The 18,282-nt window shown below is 59.8% G+C and overlaps 1 protein-coding gene and 1 long non-coding RNA gene across 12 annotated transcripts in view; one reads left to right on the top strand and one right to left on the bottom strand.

Annotated features, from left to right (window-relative positions):
- Positions 1-8,186: 8,186 nt before the first annotated feature.
- On the bottom strand, positions 8,187-17,158 carry LOC140708738 (uncharacterized). Of its 2 annotated transcripts, none has more exons than XR_012088956.1 (2): positions 17,064-17,158; positions 8,187-13,370 (listed from the first exon to the last, which is right to left on the bottom strand). It is a non-coding gene; the product is annotated as an uncharacterized lncRNA (long non-coding RNA). The 2 variants fall into 2 exon arrangements; XR_012088957.1 differs by lacking the exon at positions 17,064-17,158 and adding an exon at positions 14,565-16,673.
- Positions 16,789-18,282, top strand: part of CCDC57 (coiled-coil domain containing 57) — a 110,655-nt gene continuing 109,161 nt past the window's right edge. For 8 of the 10 annotated variants that reach the window (XM_037993422.2, XM_037993419.2, XM_037993418.2 and 5 more), the window contains exon 1: positions 16,789-17,306. The gene's annotated coding sequence lies outside the window, so the exon portion shown is untranslated. The other 2 variants (XM_073005510.1, XM_037993425.2) reach the window with 2 other exon arrangements.

The raw sequence follows: 18,282 nt of genomic DNA, 5'->3' as shown, positions 1-18,282 counted from the left end.
CCCAGGACTGCCCACCCAGAGCTGGGGTGGAGCCTCCCTGCCCTCAGGGGGGAGGGAGCAGGCAGACTGATGAGCACTGACTCCCAGCAGAGAGGTCAAGTCTGTGGGCTTTGACTGGGGGGACTGGAAGACCACCGAGTGGTCACAGTGATGTGATGGCTGCTGGGGGCTGGGGCTGGGGGCCTGCCAGGTTGCGACCCAGAGGAAAGGCTCAGCACGGCTAGCGAGCAGACCACCTGGGACAGCTCAGCCCGGGCCTGGACAGGGCAGGGCGCTGTGGGGTTGGGCCAGAGCCTCCGCGACCCTGGGCCCCTCTCTGAGGATTCTGGCACTCTGGTAGCATGAGGTACCCCTGACCTCCAAGGGCTCAGCTTGTAGAAAGGCCTAGCAGTTGGAGGCGGGGGGCATTCCAGGCCTGGCACCAGGGCCCAGGTGGCCAGGCTCCATCTGACACAGGACTCCATGGGCACCTGGGCACTGAATACCACTCAGGTTTTGGGTAAGGTGCCTTCCAGGGGTCATGCCCCTCCCTCAGCAATCGTGGATGTGTCAGAGACAGTGATGGTGCAGCAGGGGAGAGGCACCTCTGGGTGTGGTGCGGTCCCCTCGCCTGCTAGTGGCCTGGAGGTGCGGGAAGGGGTGGGAAGGGCCACGTGTGTCTGCATCTCTGCAGCCACACTCTGGGTGGTGTTGGGAGCACCCACCCCAGACCTGGCTCCAATGCCTGCTCCCCCACAGTGGCCCTGGGTCAGCCCCCAGGCCCAGGCCGCCCTTTTCTGCAGGAAAGGAGGTGTGGGTGTGGACAGGTGGCACCATCCCTGGCCAGTGAGCAGCTTCACAGGACGCCACCCTGTGACCCCACGGCCTCAGGTGCCCCTACCTGCCCCCACCTGCCTCCAACTTCGTTTTGTTCCCAGTTCCAGCTACAGGGCCCTCCAGGCCCTGGAATGTCCTCCTACGGGTCTGGCCCCCAGGTCCTTCCCACCCTGCTCCCTGGCAGGCTTAAGTTCCCTGGGGAACATGGTCCCACCTTTTCCAAGAGCAACCTTTGTGGGAGGGGGACGGGCATGAAGGGAAGGCTGGGATCTGCTTCCTCCCCCATGGGCTGCCCCAAGGGTCTCATCTTCAGTCAGGTTGGGAGCTAGGCCCTACCTCTGTGTCATGACGTGACCTAGGAAATGCGGACAGGCTTTTTCTGCGGGACATCACAGCCACTGCCCCAGGGAGGGTGGCAGAACAGGCCCCCAGACCTATCGGGGCCAGATCTCGGGTCCCAGGGAACCTTCCAGGGTCTGGGGAGCCACACAGAGCCCACATCCTGCGTCCTAGGGAACCCCGCACACCATTTTCCAGATCCCAGCAGGGCCACCCCGTCCTGCCCCAGTCCTGGCCGTACCACCCAGCACCAGTTGCCGCCCCATGGACAGGACTGCGGCCAGGACTGGCCGGGTCAGGGGAAGAAAGCCGAGTCACGGGGAAGGACATTCCGGCCGAGCCACGGCCCCGCCTCCCTGGGGTCCTGGGTTGTCCAGCGCCTGACCCTGCCTGCCTTACAGCTGCCTGCCCAGAGGATCTGGTGACACAACTGTCACAGCCTGTCACTCCACACCTGTGGCCACACCTTCCCCAGACGCCAGACCCGTGCGGGGCGTGTGGTGGGACGTGCCCAGGCTGGACAGGGGATGCAGCCAGGACGGTGCCAGGGGAGGCTGGCGCCCCCACCACACAGAGCCTAGACCCAGGACCAGGACCATGGCCCAAATCCACGCCTTCCCTTCACTCGCCCCAGAGAACCTGTCCATGCTCCCAGAAACATACATTTTTTTCTTTTTGTTTTTGACAGAGTCTCACTCTGTCACCCAGGCTGGAGTGCAGTGGCGCGATCTCGGGTCACCGCAACCTCCGCCTCCCGGGTTCAAGCGATTCTCCCGCTTCAGCCTCCCAAGTAGTTGGGATTACTGGCACCCGCCACTACGCCCGGCTCATTTTTGTGTTTTTAGTAGAGACAGGGTTTCACCATGTTGGCCAGGCTGGTCTTGAACTCCTGACCTCATGATTCAGCCGCCTGGGCCTCCCAAAGTCAGAAAAATGCATATTAACCTGGCTGCTGCTGGGCCTTCCCTGTGAGCGGCAGCTCAGGCGGGGGCAGAGGTGAAAAGGGCAGGAGAGCCCGCACCGTGGCCCAGTGGGGCCTGACCCACCACACTGCTGCCCATGGTGGGTGTTGGTCACGGGGTTCGGGTGTGATGCCTGGTGTAGGGGTATGAGTGTGCAGGAGTGTGGGGCTAGGGTGCCAGGGCGTGAGGGTGTCTGTGCACAGGTGTTGGGGTATGTCTGTGCGTGGGTGTAGGGGTGCGTCTGCACAGGTGTAGGGGTGCGTCTGCATAGGTGTTGGGGTGTAGGTGTTCATGGTCTGATGAAAGCAGCTGTTGTGGGCTGACCAGGTCTTCTTGATGTCCTCAGTGACCTCTCGCTCCGTCACTGGGAGACAGAACTGAGACGGGGTCAGTGCTGCTGGAACATTCAAAACTAATGCCCATTGGATCCTGGGTCAGTGCTGCTGGAACATTCAAAACTAATGCCCATTGGATCCTGGGCTGTCATTCCAAGAATGTGGTCAAGTGGGGAAAGAAAGAAGTGTGGGGATCTCTCCGGACCTCAGTCTCTTGCTCTGTAAAGTGGGCGCAACAAAGCGCACCTGGTGGCTCTTGGGAGGGTTTCACCTCTAGCCCTTCTCACCTGTTAGGTGCATCCTCCCCTCCTGAGCACCCCTGAAGACCTCCCACAGTCCTTCCAGAACCCCATTGAGAAACCACATTTTCTTCCATGCCCTGCCGCCATCATCCTGTCAGCACTGGCCGGGCTCTCAAGTTAGACTTCAGGTTCATCCTCCCTCTACCCCACGCCCGGCTCTGTCCATGGGTCAGGCGAGGGCTGTGTCCTGGGGCCAGATGGCTTGGCCTCTTGTCTTCCTGACGTCTTCCCTGGTGCCCTCAACTGAGCTCTGCAAGGACAGCCATGTGTGGGTGCCAGCAAGTGCAGGGGCTGTGTGGTGTGGGGACTGAGGTCCCAGCACATGGGGAGCTTCTTAGGGACACAGGCTCTGAGGACAGGCAGCCTCTGCCTAGGGGTCACTGCTCCACCGGGACACGTCCGTGCCCGTCCACCACCACCCTCTAGGACCACCCTCGGGGAACTCTCCTTTGCCTCTTCATAAATGAGAGGATGGAGCCTCAGAGAGGTCAGACTCAGCAGCCAATCATGCTTGGCTCTGGCCTTCCCTGTCGAGGGGAGGGCAAAGGGTGGGGAGGGTAAGGGGCAGGGTGGGCAGGGGGGTAAGGGGCAGGGTGTGCAGGGAGGAGGTGCCGCCCCAGCACTGGTCCCAAGTGTGGACTGCAGAGCCACAGTGGGTGCGAGACCAGGGAGGGCCAGAGAGCAGCCTGGGGGCCCTGGCCTGTCCAGACCACAAGGCTCCCGAGCCTCTCCTCTCCGCTCTCCTTCAGTCTCTGAGCCTTGGCATGGGCTGTACCCTCTCCCTGGGTACTTGGGGGCACAGAGGGCTTCGCCTGTGGGCTGCAGACCCCAGGGGAGGCTGGTGCACCTGTGTGTGGTTCCAGGACTTTCTGTTATCCAGATGTGGTAACCAGGTTGGGGTAGGACCTGGCTGCTAGGGGCAAATCATGCCAGAGGATCCTGGGCAGGTCCTGAGCCACGGCTGTTGCTTACCCACGGACCCTGCCAAGGTCCTGCCACCCCTACCCTGATCGGTAGAGGTGAAGCCTCGGCTCTGGGGGAGACACTGGGCTGCGAGGCCTCTACCGTACCTGGAAGACAAAAGGGCCTGGTGTCAAGGTCCCACCTTCCCCACAGACTTGCAGACTGTATTAATCCTCTACTGCCACCTACAAAATCATCTACTGCCACCTACAAAATCATCCCCAGGCCTGGCACAGTGACTCACGCCAGCAGTCTCAGCAGGTTGGGAGGCCAAGGCAGGAGGATCCCTTTGGGAGGCCAGGAGTTCGAGACCATCCTGGGCAACACACATGTACATAGAGACCAGGACACACCCACCTGGGGTCAGGTAGGGCTGTGTTCCATTTCCTCCTTTACTTTCCTCAATTTCCCATTTTGCCAGCAGGGACTTTGTATTACTTGTTCATTCCTTTTAAAGATCAAGGTGGGACTGGGCGCGGTGGCTCATGTCTGTAATCCCAGCACTTCGGCAGGTGGATCACATGAGCCCAGGAGTTCAAGGCCAGCCTGGGCAACATATTAAAATCCTGTCTCTACAAAAAAAATCACACAAAAATTAGCCAGGCGTGACGATGCACACCTGTAGTCCCAGCTACTTGGGGGGCTGAGGTGGTACGATTGCTTGAGGCCGAGATTTTGAGCCTGCAGTGAGCCAAGATCATGCCACTGCCCTCCAGCCTGGGACAGAGTGAGACCCTGTCTCAAAAAGCAAAAATCAATAAATTGGACTGGGCATGGTGGCTCACACCAGTAATCTCAGCACTTTGGGAGGTTGAGGCAGGCGGATGACTTGAGGCCAGAAGTTTGAGACCAACCTGGCCAACATGGTGAAACCCAGTTTCTACCAGAAAATACAAAAAATTAGCCAGGCATGGTGGTGCGCACCTGTAATTCCACTACTCGGGAAACTGAGGCAGGAGGGCAGGAGAATTGCTTGAACCCAGGAGACGGAGACTGCAGTGAGCCTAGATCATACCACTGCACTACAGCGTAGGTGACAGACCAAGACTCTGTCTCAAAAAGAAAAATAAATAAATAGGGCGGGCACAGTGGCTCACACCTGAAATCCCAGCACTTTGGGAGGCTGAGGCGGGCGGATCACCTGAGGTCAGGAGTTCGAGACCAGCCTGGCCAATATGGTGAAACCCCATCTCTACCAAAAATACAAAAATTAGCCAGGCATGGTTGTGGGCGCCTGTAATCCCAGCTACTCAGGAGGCTGAGACAGGAGAATCACTTGAACCCGGGAGGCGGAGGTTGCAGTGAGCCGAGATCACGACACTGTACTCCAACCTGGGTAACAGAGCAAAACTCTGTCTCAAAAATAATAATAATAATAATAATTAATTCAGGTAGAGCTTTTGTAGCACACAGCTACGGTGGAGGGCAACTCAGAGGCACTGGATGTGCTCACGTTGTTGTCCACCACCAGCTATCTAGTTTCAAAACTCTTTCATCTCCCCTTAAAAACACCTGCACCAGCCAGGCGCGGTGGCTCACGCCTGTAATCCCAGCACTTTGGGAGGCCGGGGTGGGTGGATCACGAGGTCAGGAGATCGATACCATCCTGGCTAACACAGTGAAACCCCGTCTCTACTAAAAATGCAAAAAATTAGCCGGACATGGTGGCGGGCGCCTGTAGTCCCAGCTACATGGGAGGCTGAGGCAGGAGAATGGCGTGAACCCGGGAGGTGGAGCTTGCAGTGAGCGGAGATCACGCCACTGCACTCCAGCCTGGGAGACAGAGCGAGACTCCATCTCAAAAATAAATAAATAAATAAAAACACCCTGCACCCATTAAGTAATCGCTCCCCATCCTCCTTCCCACAGCCCCTCCTCATTCCCTGGTATCCGCCCATCTGCTTTCTGTGTCTGTGGACCGGCCTGTCCGGGACATTTCATGTGAATGGAGCCCTGCAGGGTGTGGCCTTTGTGACCGGCTTCTTTACTGAGCATCACGTCTTCCACGTTCATCCATGGGAGAGGGTCTATCAGTGCTTCATTCCTGTTTGTTTTTGACGGAGTCTCGCTCTTGTCGCCCAGGCTGGAGTGTGGTGGCGTGATCTCAGCTCACTGCAACCTCCGCCTCCCCGGTTCAAGCGATCCTCCTGCTTCAGCCTCCCCAGTAGCTGGGATTGCAGGCGCCCGCCACCACGCCTGGCTAATTTTTATATTTTTAGTAGAGACCGGGTTTCACCATGTTGGTCATGCTGGTCTCGAACTCCTGACCTCAGGTGAGCCACCCGCCTCAACCTCCCAAAGTGCTGGGATGACAGGCGTGAGCCACTGCACCCGGCCTCTTCATTGCTTTTTACGGCTGAGTAATGTTTCCTCATGTGGATGGACCACGTTTCGTTTCTTTACTCATCTGTTGATGGATATTTGAGTCGTCTCCACCTTTTGGCTGTTGTGAACAGTGGTGCCACGGACATTCATGGGCCCGTGTTTGTGTGAACAGATGTCTTCATTTCTCTTTGGTGTGAACGTAGGAGCGGAGTTGCTGGGTCCCAGGGCGACGCTTCTCTCCGTAAAGAGCCACCACCCTGTTTTCCTCGGAGGCTTTGGCTGTTTCCATTCTCAGCAGGGTATTCAACGGTTCCAGTTTCTCCACATCCTCACCAGAGCCTGTTATTTTCTGTGGAGGTTTTCTGGGAGGTGTTTGCTTTTCAGAGACCGGGATCTTCTTTTTTTTAATTTTTATTTATTTATTTATTTATTTATTTATTTATTTATTTATTTATTTTTGAGACAGAGTCTCGCTCTGTGGCCCAGGCTAGAGTGCAGTGGCCGGATCTCAGCACACTGCAAGCTCTGCCTCCCGGGTTTACGCCGTTCTCCTGCCTCAGCCTCCTGAGTCGCTGGGACTACAGGCGCCCGCCGCCTCGCCCGGCTAGTTTTTTGTATTTTTTTAGTAGAGACAGGGTTTCACCGTGTTAGCCAGGATGGTCTCGACCTCCTGACCTCGTGATCCGCCCGTCTCGGCCTCCCAAAGTGCTGGGATTACAGGCTTGAGCCACCGCGCCCGGTCCAGGATCTTCTTATGTTGCCCAGGCAGGAACCCCTGGGCTCAAGTGATCCTCCCGCCTCCGCCTCCACCTCCTGCCTGGCTGAGACTCCAGGCCCGGGCCGCCACACCAGGCCTGTTTTTCGTAAAGCCGTGCTTGTGGTGTGAAGTAGTGTCTCGTTATGGATTGGATTTGCATTTCTCTAATGACTAATGATGTTGAGCAGCTTTTCTTATGCCCACTGGCCATTTTTTTTTTTTTTTTTTTGGAGACAGAGTCTCGCTTTGTGGCCCAGGCTGGAGTGCAGTGGCGCAATCTCCGCTCACTGCAAGCTCCGCCTCCCGGGTTCACGCCATTCTCCTGCCTCAGCCTCCTGAGTAGCCTAGTAGCGCCCGCCACCACGCCCGGCTAATTTTTTGTATTTTTCGTAGAGACGGGGTTTCACTGTTTTAGTCAGGATGCTCTCGATCTCCTGACCTCGTGATCCACCTGCCTCGGTCTCCCAAAGTGCTGGGATTACAGGCCTGAGCCACTGTGCCCGGCCTACCCCACTGGCCATTTTGTATCGTCTTTGGAGAAATGTCCATTTGGATCCTACCTGTTTTTATATTGGGTTGTCTTTGTTGTTGTTGTTTAGTTTTACCCTCTTTCACGTTTGGAACAAGGTCTCACTCTATTGCCCAGGCTGGAGTGCAGTGGTGCATTCTCAGCTTACTGCAGCCTTCACCTCCCGGGCTCACACAAGCTTCCCCCGCCTCAGCCTCCCAAGTAGCTGGGACGACAGGCGAGCATCACCACCACACCCAGCTAATGTTTTTGTGTGGTTTTGTAGAGACCGGGTTTCACCATGTTGCCCAGGCTGTTCTTTGAACTCCTGAGCTGAAGTGATTCGCCTGCCTCAGCCTCCCAAAGTGCTGGGATTACAGGTGTGAGCTGCCATGCCCGGCCCTTTGCTGAGTTTTACAGGTTCTGGGTATTAAACTCTTAACAGATACATGGTCTGCAGTTATGTATTTTCTCCCATTCTATGGGCTGCCTTCACTCTCCTTTGATGCACAAAATTGTATCTTTGTTTCTTATGTTGCTTGTGTTTTTGGTATCGTCTCAAAAAACTGGGCCGGGTGCAGTGGCTCACACCTGTAATCCCAGCACTTTGGGAGGTCGAGGTGGGCAGATCACTTGAGGCCAGGAGTTTGAGACGAGCCTGGCCAGTAGAAACCCGTCTCTGCTAAAAATACAAACATTAGCCCGGTGTGGTGGTGCACGCCAGTAGCCTTCCCAACTACTCGGGAAGCTGAGGCATGAGAACTGCTTAAACCCAGGAGGCAAAGGTTGTTGTGAGCCGGGATCGCACCACTGCACGCCTGCCTGGATGGGTGACAGTGAGACTCTAAAAAAAAATAGTAATAATTAAATAAATTATGCTTTCTTTTGAGAGTTTTATGATATTAGCTCTTATGTTTTGTTTGTTGATCTATTTTCCATTCATACCTATACATGGTGTGAGATAGGGATCCAGCATTATTCTTTTGCATGTGGATATCCAGTTGTCCCAGCACATTTGTGGAAGAGATCTTTACTTTCTTTTCTTATTTACTTAAAAAAAATTTTCTTTTAGATGGAGACAGGGTCTCACTATATTGGCCAGGCTGGTCTTGAACTCCTGAGCTCAGGTGATTCTCCCGCCTCAGCCTCCCAAAGTGCTGGGATTACAGGCGTGAGCCACCGCACCTGGCCGGAATCTATCCTAAGGACAAAAATCTGTTGTCAGCCTGCTTCCGTGTTTAAGCTGGAGTGGGTGTGCCGGGCAGGGGCTGCCTGTGGGGCCAGAGGTTGCCCTGGGTCTCCCCTTCCCACTCCTGGGGTGGAGTGGAGCCCTACCCTAGCCCCTTGGCCCCAACACTCAAGCCTCAGCAGGCCAGGGGGTCATCAGCTGGAGGCCTCAGTGGCGGGCATGGAGCAGGAGGCAGCTCTCCTGGGCACTCGGGGAGGAACATCTTTCCTTGGCAAGAAGGTTTTGGGGTGTCAGAGCCTTGGTGGCCGTCGAGCCCAGCCTGGGGCATCCACGCCAGGCTGGGCCAACAGAGACAACTCTGTCCCAGGATTGGGGTGGCAGGTGGCTGGATGGGTGGGGACACTGCCCTCTCCTCTCGGCTCAGCCTTTTGGAGGCTGGACAGAGCGTGGCCCTAAGAGTTCCCCCCACCTGCTGTGAAAGGCAGCCCCACCGACCCTGAGCGTCCAGCATCCTGGAGTGCGGTTTTCCCCCTTTCTCCTCTCCACCTGCCCTGTGTCCCACCCCTGCCTCCTCTTGAGCTGGGGACTGGGGGGTCAGGGTTTCCTCTGCCCTCCTTGGAGCCCACGTCGGCCCTGGGTCTGCCATGGAGGCAGGACTGGAGCGTGGAAGAGGAGTCAGGGCTGGAACTCAAGACGGTGGGAGCAGCGCAGCCCGTGCTTGCCTGTAGCCCCACTTCTCAGTGCAGCACCCCCGCCCCCTCTTTGCATCCTTTGGCCAAGCAGTGGGGGAGCAGCCCAGGCAGGGGCCTCGGACCCCCCTGCTCAGGGGCGGCCACCGGCACCTGGGAGGCTGGTGGGGAAGGGCCCCATCGGTCCCCCTGCCAGCTGGGGCCTCCAGAGACAGAGCAGGCCCAGGGAGCAAGGCCTCTGGCCTGTGAGACCCTACTAGCAGCCACCGGCTCCTGGGGAGCCCCCACGGCCTGCAAGTGCCTGGGGGTGACCCGACCTTCCCTGCTCTCTGCACAGACTAGCTCCTCCCCCGCCCCTTGGAGACGGGTGGGCACTTTCCCAGGTGGCACCAGCAAAGTGTGCTGCTGCCCCACACGCCCTCCCCAGGCCTCCAGGCCAACCCCCAAGTGCCTCAGCCCAGCAAGGCTCTGTTGCTGCCCCGGTCTCCGGGCCCTGCCTGGTCCTGGGCGTCCTCCTCTTCTGCAGCCCAGGGTCTTCTCCACGTCTCCTGAGCCCCATCCCTGCTCCTCTCCTCCCTGCCCACACCAGCCCGGGGTGGCCCTGTCCACTCTCACAGCCCTCAGGAGCTTCCTCTCACGGTAACCCCAGTCCTGCTGGGCTCATGCCGGGCTGCCTCAGCCTCTCTCTCCCTTATCCTCAACCCCCATGTCCAGTGGCAAGTCCCGTGGTCCCCAGGCCCTAGTGGTGCCCCCGGAGGCTCAGTGAGCCATTGGCATCCTGGTGTCCTGCCCACCCCAGCGCCTGGATGGAACAGATGCAGGTGAGTGACGGGCTTCAGGAACAGCCAGTGCCACCAGCCTGGCCCCAGGCCCTCGTCCCTGCTGTCCATTCTCCACGCACAGCCGGAGGGGACCTTCTGCCCTTCTGCCGTGGTCAGCACCAGTCTGGTTTATGCTCTAGCCCTGGCTGGGCCTCTGTCCTCTCTTCCCTGGCCTGGAACGTCATTTAGGTATCACCCGCTTTGGTGGTCCTGGTGCGGCCTCCCTGACCAAGCTCCACCTGCACACACCCTCGGCACCTCACACACGGCTCCTTCAGGGCTCTGTGCATCCACCGCGCTGTCGAGAGCTGCCTTCTTCCTGCATTTCTCCTCCTCCAGTGACCTCCTGGGCTTGCCGAGGCCGTCCACTCCCCAGTGACCGAGGCTGGGCTCGCCTTGGCCGTCCACTTGCCAGTGACCGAGGCTGGGCTCACCTTGGCCGTCCACTCCCCAGTGACCGAGGCTGGGCTCCCCTTCGCCATCCACTCGCCAGTGACTGCCTGGATTCGTCTTGGCCGTCCACTCATCAGTGACCGAGGGTGAGCTCACCTTGGCCGTCTATTCCCCAGTGACCAAGGCTGGGCTCCCCTTGGCCATCCATTCGCCAGTGACCAAGGCTGGGCTCACCTTGGCCGTCCATTCCTCAGTGACTAAGGCTGGGCTCGCTTTGGCCATCCACTCCCCAGTGACCGAGGCTGGGCTCGCCTTGGCTGTCCACTCGCCAGTGACTGAGGCTGGGCTCCCCTTGACAGTCCACTGCCCAGTGACTGAGGCTGGGTTCCCCTTGGCCGTCCACTCGCCAGGGTTATGCAGAGCTTGTCACTGCTGGGACTGCAGCTACCCCATGTCTCAACCCGGAGCACCCCAGGTCAAGGGGCAGAGGTCGCCACCTGCCAGCCCCTGCTGTGGCCTCGTGCCCAGCCCCAGCCTGACACACGAAGGCACAGGGAGGTTCTGAGGTGCCCTTGGCCTTCACCAGGCCAGAGCCAAGGGCGTGAGGACAGCAGCCAGGCTGTGGCTGGAGGGCTATGGGGTTGGGGGCCTGGGGAGTGGGGCCGGACTGTGTGCCAGGATCTGTGTCTCCTGCCCGAGGGGGAAAGCAAGGCCTTGCTCAACCTTCCTGTCCGGCCAGGACTGCAGGCCCTGCAGCCGGTGACTCAGCACTGAGTGCTCAGTGGAACTTCCTGGGGGGTTGGGGAGGGGCGTGGGACTTCTGACAGCGCCCATACCTTGCCCCTTGCCTCGACACTGGCTCAGGAACCGCCATTTCCACACTGTCAGCGGCCAGGGTGCAGCCCCGTCCCTTCCAGGGGTCACGTGAGCCCCTTAGTTTCCCCAGCCTCAGTTTCTTCACTTTTACCCCAAGACGGGTGGACTTTGTGGCCTCTACAGGACGTGGTTACAGTGTGGAAATGCCGTGCATCCCCCAGGCTCCCCCTCGCTCCCTCAAAGCACCTCCTGCCCACAGGCTGCTGTCCCTGCAGTGGACAGGGCAGTCAAGGAAGGTGGATGCCGGGGCACCTCGGCCCCTCTCTTTCTGGATGAAGCCGGCCTTGGGAGGACAGCCTGACTTGGAGCCCCGTTGGGTGCCCACCCGCTGGGCAGCACGGCCTGTTCCACACCAGCCTCGAGGGAGCATCCCCTAGTCCTGCCCGTGTCCACACCAGGATCCCTGGCAGCACTGGCCCTGCCTCCAGGTCTTTTTTTTTTTTTTTTTTTGAGACAGAGTCTTGCTCTGTCGCCCAGGCTGGAGTGCAGTGGCGCGATCTCGGCTCACTGCAAGCTCCGCCTCCCGGGTTTATGCCATTCTCCTGCCTCAGCCTCCCAAGTAGCTGGGACCATAGGCGCCCGCCACCGCGCCCAGCTAATTTTTTGCATTTTTAGTAGAGACAGGGTTTCACCATGGTCTCGATCTCCTGACTTTGTGATCCGCCCCTCGGCCTCCCAAAGTGCTGGGATTATAGGCGTGAGCCACCGCGCCCGGCCAGCCTCCAGGTCTTGACCTCCGGGAAGTGGCTGTGGTTGTGGCCGCTGTGGGGCGTGTCTGACGCCGCTGTCCGGCTCCTGTCCCATCTGGACAGTGCCGGTCTTGCTGGTCTGTTCCTGGAGGGTCTTCCTGTCCAGAGGAGCCTCCCTGCCCCCAGCCCTCAACCAGGAGTCAGTGCCCACCCCCCTCCTCCTGCAGCAGGCAGACACTGAGGCCCACCCACATCCACCAGGCCCTTTCATTTCTTGGCTCCTCTCCGGCCTCAGGACCTGGGAGCCAGGCAGATGGTGCCCATGGTCACCCTTTCAGCTGAGCCACATGCCCGGGTGCCCCAGGGACAGAGCAGGGCGTGCCACAGGCACTGGCCAAGTCCAGATGGAAACAGGGCCCGTCCACACCCACCGGGCCCTTTCATTTCTTGGCTCCCCTCCTGCCACAGGGCTTGGGAGCCAGGCAGATGGAGAAGTTGCCTCTGCAAGTCTGACGTAGGCATTCCCCAAACCTGAGGGGAAGTGGCTTGCTCTGGCCCATGCAGGCTGGTGCCCAGGCGGGGGCCCCCGCACCTCTTGTTCTGGATCCCTGTGCTTTTAGGGCCCCGCAAGAGGCCTGGAGGCCCCAGGCAAGCAGCTTTTGGGGGCTCCCACGGTGAGGTCTGCCACCAAGGTCAGTCTGTGTTCTGGGAAGCAAGAGCTACAGCCCACACCTACGCCCTCAGCCATGGCCTTCTGACCTTCCTCTCACCCTCCCTTGTTTACCCCACTCAGTGACACGGGGCTGCCTGACACCCAGATGTGTGTTGACATCTGCTCTGGGCTGGGCGGGGCATAGGTGCCAGGAATGCCGCTGGGAGCAGGACAGCCAGTTCCCCACCCACCTTGCTCTGCCACAGAGGCATGGGAGGGTCAGGTCCTGGCCATGCCACTCACCGGGGCACCAGGAAGGGCCCTTGGCCTCCACTGTCGTGGCATCTATGATGAGGGTGGTTGCAGGGTGGCCTGGGGCAGCCAGCACTGGCTATCAGCCCCACACAGGTCCAGGGCTGAATGGTGGTTCCCAAACAGATAGGATCCAGTCGTAGCCGCTGGTCTATTAGAATGTGGCATGGGAATAGGGTCACTGTGGATGTAATTGGCTGGGTGGTGCCACTCCAACGCGATGGTATCCTAAGAAGGGCAGCACACGGAGACAGAGACGCAGGAGAAGCCGCGGGATGGTGGATGTGGGGCGGGAGGGGGCGATGTGGCTGCAGCCAAGGACGCGGAAGCTGGAAGTGTTAGGTGCCTGTGGTCCCAGCTACCTGAGGCAAAGGTGGGACGGATTCTCCCGTAGGGCTTCTGGAGGGGCCGTGGCCTGGCTGACATCCTCAGCTCTCCTGAACTGGGAAAGAAGAAAGGACCAGTTTGAGGTTCTTTGTTTTGGTGGCCCCAGGCCCTGGCACATACCCTGTCTGCCTTCCACCTGTGAGTCCTGCTGGGTGCTGGAGGCCAGGAGTGAGGTGAATGTGGTCTCCCTCAGCCAACTCCCAGCCACCCACACTGAGGGTGTCCAGGTATAGCCCAGCTGGGGAACTGGACAGGGAAAGAAGGGGAGGGGTGCTGCAGTGCTGGGGGGCAGGGAAGGAGGGGGAGGGGTGCTGCAGTGCTGGGGGGCAGGGAAGGAGGGGGAGGGGTGCTGTAGTGCTGGGGGGGCAGGGAAGGGGGGAGGGGTGCTGCAGTGTGGGGGGCAGGGAAGGAGGGGGAGAGTGCTGCAGTGCGGGGGGGGCAGGGAAAGGGGGGAGGGGTACTGCAGTGTTGGGGGGCAGGGAAGGGGGGAGGGGTGCTGCAGTGGGGGGCAGATAAGGAAGGGGAGGGGTGCTGCAGTGCCAGGGAGGCAGGGAAGGAGGGGGAGGGGTGCTGCAGTGGGGGGGCAGATAAGGAAGGGGAGGGGTGCTGCAGTGCCAGGGAGGCAGGGAAGGAGGGGGAGGGGTGCTGCAGTGGGGGGGGCAGGGAAGGAGGGGGAGGGGTGCTGCAGTGCCAGGGGGCAGGGAAGGAGGGGGAGGGGTGCTGCAGTGCTGGGGGGGCCATCTTCTTCAGGCTGGGGGTCCAGGACTCCAAAACATCTTTCTGCCCCAAAGGAAGTGCTGAAGGGCAGGGAAAAGCGTCCCCAGATGCCAAGGGTGTGGCCAGGGGCAGCACCTTCAGTTTGGTTTGAGGGAATCTAGGAGTATGTGGGCACCTGCTGCTGGGGAGATTCAGTGAGGTGTGGCCTCGGGCCTGAGCTGACGGTGGGTGCCCTGGAACTATGGAGCTCAACCCAACTGAACGGCCCTCGAATCAGAGCACAGGCTGTGAGGGCCCTGGGCAGGACCAGACCGGCCTGCCCCAGCTTCAGGACCCAGGCAGTGCCCGTGGCACACCCTGCTCTGTCCCTGGGGCATGCGGGCATGTGGTCAGCCGAAGCAGTGACCAGGGGCACCATGCTGCTGACGTGGCCAGCACATGATTCCAGGCCCGGATCCCCATGACCTGGTGAATGACCTGCCGGAGCCGCGTAACTCAACACCACAGCCTGGGGGTCTTAAACGACATTTACTTTCTCACTTCCGGAGTCTGGGTGTCAGAGATCAGGCTGCCAGCAGGGCGGGTTCCTCCTGAGGCCGCTCCATGGCTTGCAGACGGCACCCTCTCCCTGAGTCCTCATGTGGCCTCTGCTCTGTGTGCTCACTCCTGGTGTCTCTTCCTCTTCTTATAAGGACAACAGTTCAGGGCCTCACCCTTAGGACTCACGTAACCTTAATTACCTTCTTAGAGGCCCTGTCCATAACACATGGGTTTAGGGGGTTTTTTTTGGAGACAGAGTCTTGATCTGTCGCCCAGGCTGAAGTGCAGTGGTGCGATCATAGTTCACTGCAGCCTCAAACTGCTGTGTTCAAGTGATCTTCCCACCTTGGCCTCAGGTAGCTGGGACCACAGGCATGTGCCATCACACCCAGTTAATTAAAAAAAAATTTTTTTGCCGGGCGCAGTGGCTCAAGCCTGTAATCCCAGCACTTTGGGAGGCCGAGACGGGCGGATCACGAGGTCAGGAGATCGAGACCATCCTGGCTAACATGGTGAAACCCCGTCTCTACTAAAAAAATACAAAAAACTAGCTGGGCGAGGTGGCGGGCGCCTGTAGTCCCAGCTACTCGGGAGGCTGAGGCAGGAGAATGGTGTGAACCCGGGAGGCGGAGCTTGCAGTGAGCTGAGATCTGGCCACTGCACTCCAGCCTGGGCAACAGAGCGAGACTCCGTCTCAAAAAAAAAAAAAAAAAAAAAAAAAATTTTTTTTTGGCCAGGCATGAGGGCTCAAACTTGTAATCACAGCACTTTGGGAGGCTGAGGCAGGCAGATCACTTGAGGTCAGGAGTTTGAGACCAGCCTGGCCAACGTGGCAAAACCCCATCTCTACTAAAAATACAAAAATTAGCGAGGCGTGGTGGCAAGCACCTGTAATCCCAGTTACTCAGGAAGCTGAGACAAGAGAATCGCTTGAACCCAGGAGGTGGAGGCTGCAGTGAGCTGAGATCATGCCACTGCACTCCAGCCTGGGCAACAGAGCGAGAGGCTATCTCCTGAGCTCAAAGGATCCTTCCTTTGGCCTCCCAAGGTGCTGGGTTTATAGGTGTGAGCACTGTGCCCGGCCCACACGTGGGTTCCTATAGATCCCTCTTTACAGGCAGGGACACTGACGCACGCGGAGCCGGGATACAGACCCGGCAAGTGCCGGCTCCTCTTCTGGGTGGCCCAGCCCATCTCTGACACCCACACTTACCCAGGCCTGGTGGCTGCATCATGGACATGGGGGCAAGGCAGCTCTCTGGGTGCGCAGAGGCAGGAGCTGAGGCAGGGATATGGGCATCCTTTTGGGTACATCTAGTCCTAGAGCTGATCCAGGGGCCAAATGTGCAGCCAAGGCCAGGTCAACCCCAGCACTGCCCTGTGGGTGGGGGTAGCAGGGAGCCAACAGTCCAGGCCCTACATCCTGTTCTAATAGAGTGACAAGTCTGATGAGGCTGGGGGTGTACAGGCACTGAGAAGGCAGCAGGAGGACAAGGAGCCAAACATACGGGGTGGCAGGGGAACCCAGGGAGCCGGATACACGGTGGGGGGAGTCCTGGGGGTTGGACACATGGGGCAGGTGGGGGGTCCAGGGACCGAGACACAGGGAGTGGGGAGGGGAGTCCAGGGGGCTAGACACACAGGGTGGGGGGTGGATCCAGGGAGCCGGACACACACGTGGGGTGGGGAGGGAGCATCCAGGGAACCAGGTCTAGGCAGAGGCAACTGGCGCAAAGGCCCCTAGGCAGAAGAGGGTTTGGTGTGTGAGACGGGACTGAGGACAGTGGGTGAGGGGCAGCCCCACCGGGACGCGTGGGTCCAGGAGGACGGGCTGTAGGGTGTCTGGGCTGCAGGCACCGCAGGGATTGGAGGGACCCAGGGTAACAATGTGGATGGGGGATGACACCAGACCCCTGGCTTATTGCCCCACCAGGGGAATTCCCAGACACCAGACACCCCCTCCACTCCCACGCAGAAGTGCGGGCTGAGGGTTCGGGTGAACCAGGCTGCTCTGTCCCGGGGCCGGGCTCCGTTCGTTGATCCGCAGATGGATAAGAACAGGTGCCATTTTCGGAGGATGTGAATGGTGGGGAATGGCTGGCTCTGAGGATGTTGTTCCCACAGGATGGTGGGGGCGCCTCCGGGCCCCGTCCTTTCCCCCAGTTCCCAGGATCTGAGCGGCTGCGCGCACGGCCCGGGCCCCGCCAGTCTCCGGTGGCCGCAGCCGACCCTCAGGCAGGACTCGGTGGCGCCCCCGGCCCGTACAGACCCCCACGGGCAGCCTCGGTCGCCGCCGCCCCCGCCCCCGCGCTCCCCTCATCTCAGGGCAAACGCTCAAGACACCCCTTCGGGACCGCGAGCCGGGCGGCCTCAGGGAGCGGGCGCCTGGGGACCCTCGGCCGGAGCGGGGGCGGCGAGGGTGGGGGCGCCTCGCGCGGCGGAGCCCGCCGTCCCCATAGCCCGGAACCCAGTCCGGAGTCGCCCCGCTGACCGGTGAGGAGGCCGGGCTCCCTCCCTCGATCCGCGGCGGCGGTCGGCTCGGCCCGGGGCGTCTCTCGGGCCTGGGCGCAGCGCGGAACCTGGCGCGGCGGGAGCGGCCGGAACCCAGCGCCAGGGACCCCGTTTCCTGCCGGCGGGACCCGAGCGCTGCACCGAGCGCAGCCGGACGCGGCCGACTGACCCGGTCGCTGTGGCAACGCGGCGGGACCCGGCAGCGCTGCTGGCGGGCGTTCGGGTGAGGCGCGGGCGGGCGGCGTGGGCGGCGTGGGAGCCGCTCCGACCACTCTTCCTGTGGAAAACCTCGGGACTTGCCGTCCTGTCGGACGCAGCGCTCCGGTGGGGACCTGGAGCGCGAGGTCGACCCTCAGAGCCCGGCCGGGCCCGGACCGGGGACCCGCTCGCGGAGGCTGCGGCGGGGCGGGGCGGGGCGGGAGTGTTTCCTCGGTCGCCCTTGGATGACCTGGGGCGGTGGGCGCTGCCGACCGGGGCCCCGCAGCCCCGGGAGAGTTCCCCGGGTTCCGCCGCCAAGGACGGCTCCGCGTCCGGGCAGCCTTGCTGTGTCTGAGTTTAAAAAAAAGAAAAAGAAAAGAAAGGCCGGGCGCGGTGGCTCACGCCTGTAATCCCAGCGCTTTGGGAGGCCGAGGCGGGTAGATAGCTTGAGGCCAGGAGTTCGAGACCCGCCTGGTGAAAGCCCGTCTCTACTTAAAATGCAAAAATTACTGGGCGTGGTGGTGGGCGCCGGTAATCCCAGCTACTCGGGAGGCTGAAGCAGGAGAATCGCTTGAACCCGATGTTGTAACCGAGCGAGTTATAGAGAGAACGCCACACTCTGAGACTAATTCAGGCGTTCTTTATTGCCGGCGGCGACCGAGAGACGGCTAGAGCTCGAAATTATCTCCGCCCGAAGAAGGGGCTAGATTTCTTTTTATACCTTGGTCTAAATAGGGGAGGGGGAGTCTAGCTGAAGCAATTTTTTTTTTTTTTTTTTTTTTTTAACAGAAGCAGAACAGGCAAAAAAAAGTTAAAAGAGAAATGGTTACAGAAACAGTTACAGGAAAAAAACAAAAAACAAACAAAAAACAGTTTCAGGTGCAGGGGCTTCAATTATCACAAAGTGATAAACGCAGGGGCTTTGGGTACCATCAACAGAGCACGTTCCCAGGAGCTGCTGGGACAGCTTGCTCCAGTTTCTTATCAGTAAGCGCATTCCT

The sequence above is a fragment of the Chlorocebus sabaeus genome, chromosome 16 (genome assembly GCF_047675955.1).
Source record: "Chlorocebus sabaeus isolate Y175 chromosome 16, mChlSab1.0.hap1, whole genome shotgun sequence".
Lineage (NCBI taxonomy): Eukaryota > Metazoa > Chordata > Mammalia > Primates > Cercopithecidae > Chlorocebus > Chlorocebus sabaeus.
The sequence above is the reverse complement of the archived record's forward strand: the minus strand, read 5'-3'. Positions and strand labels throughout refer to the sequence as shown.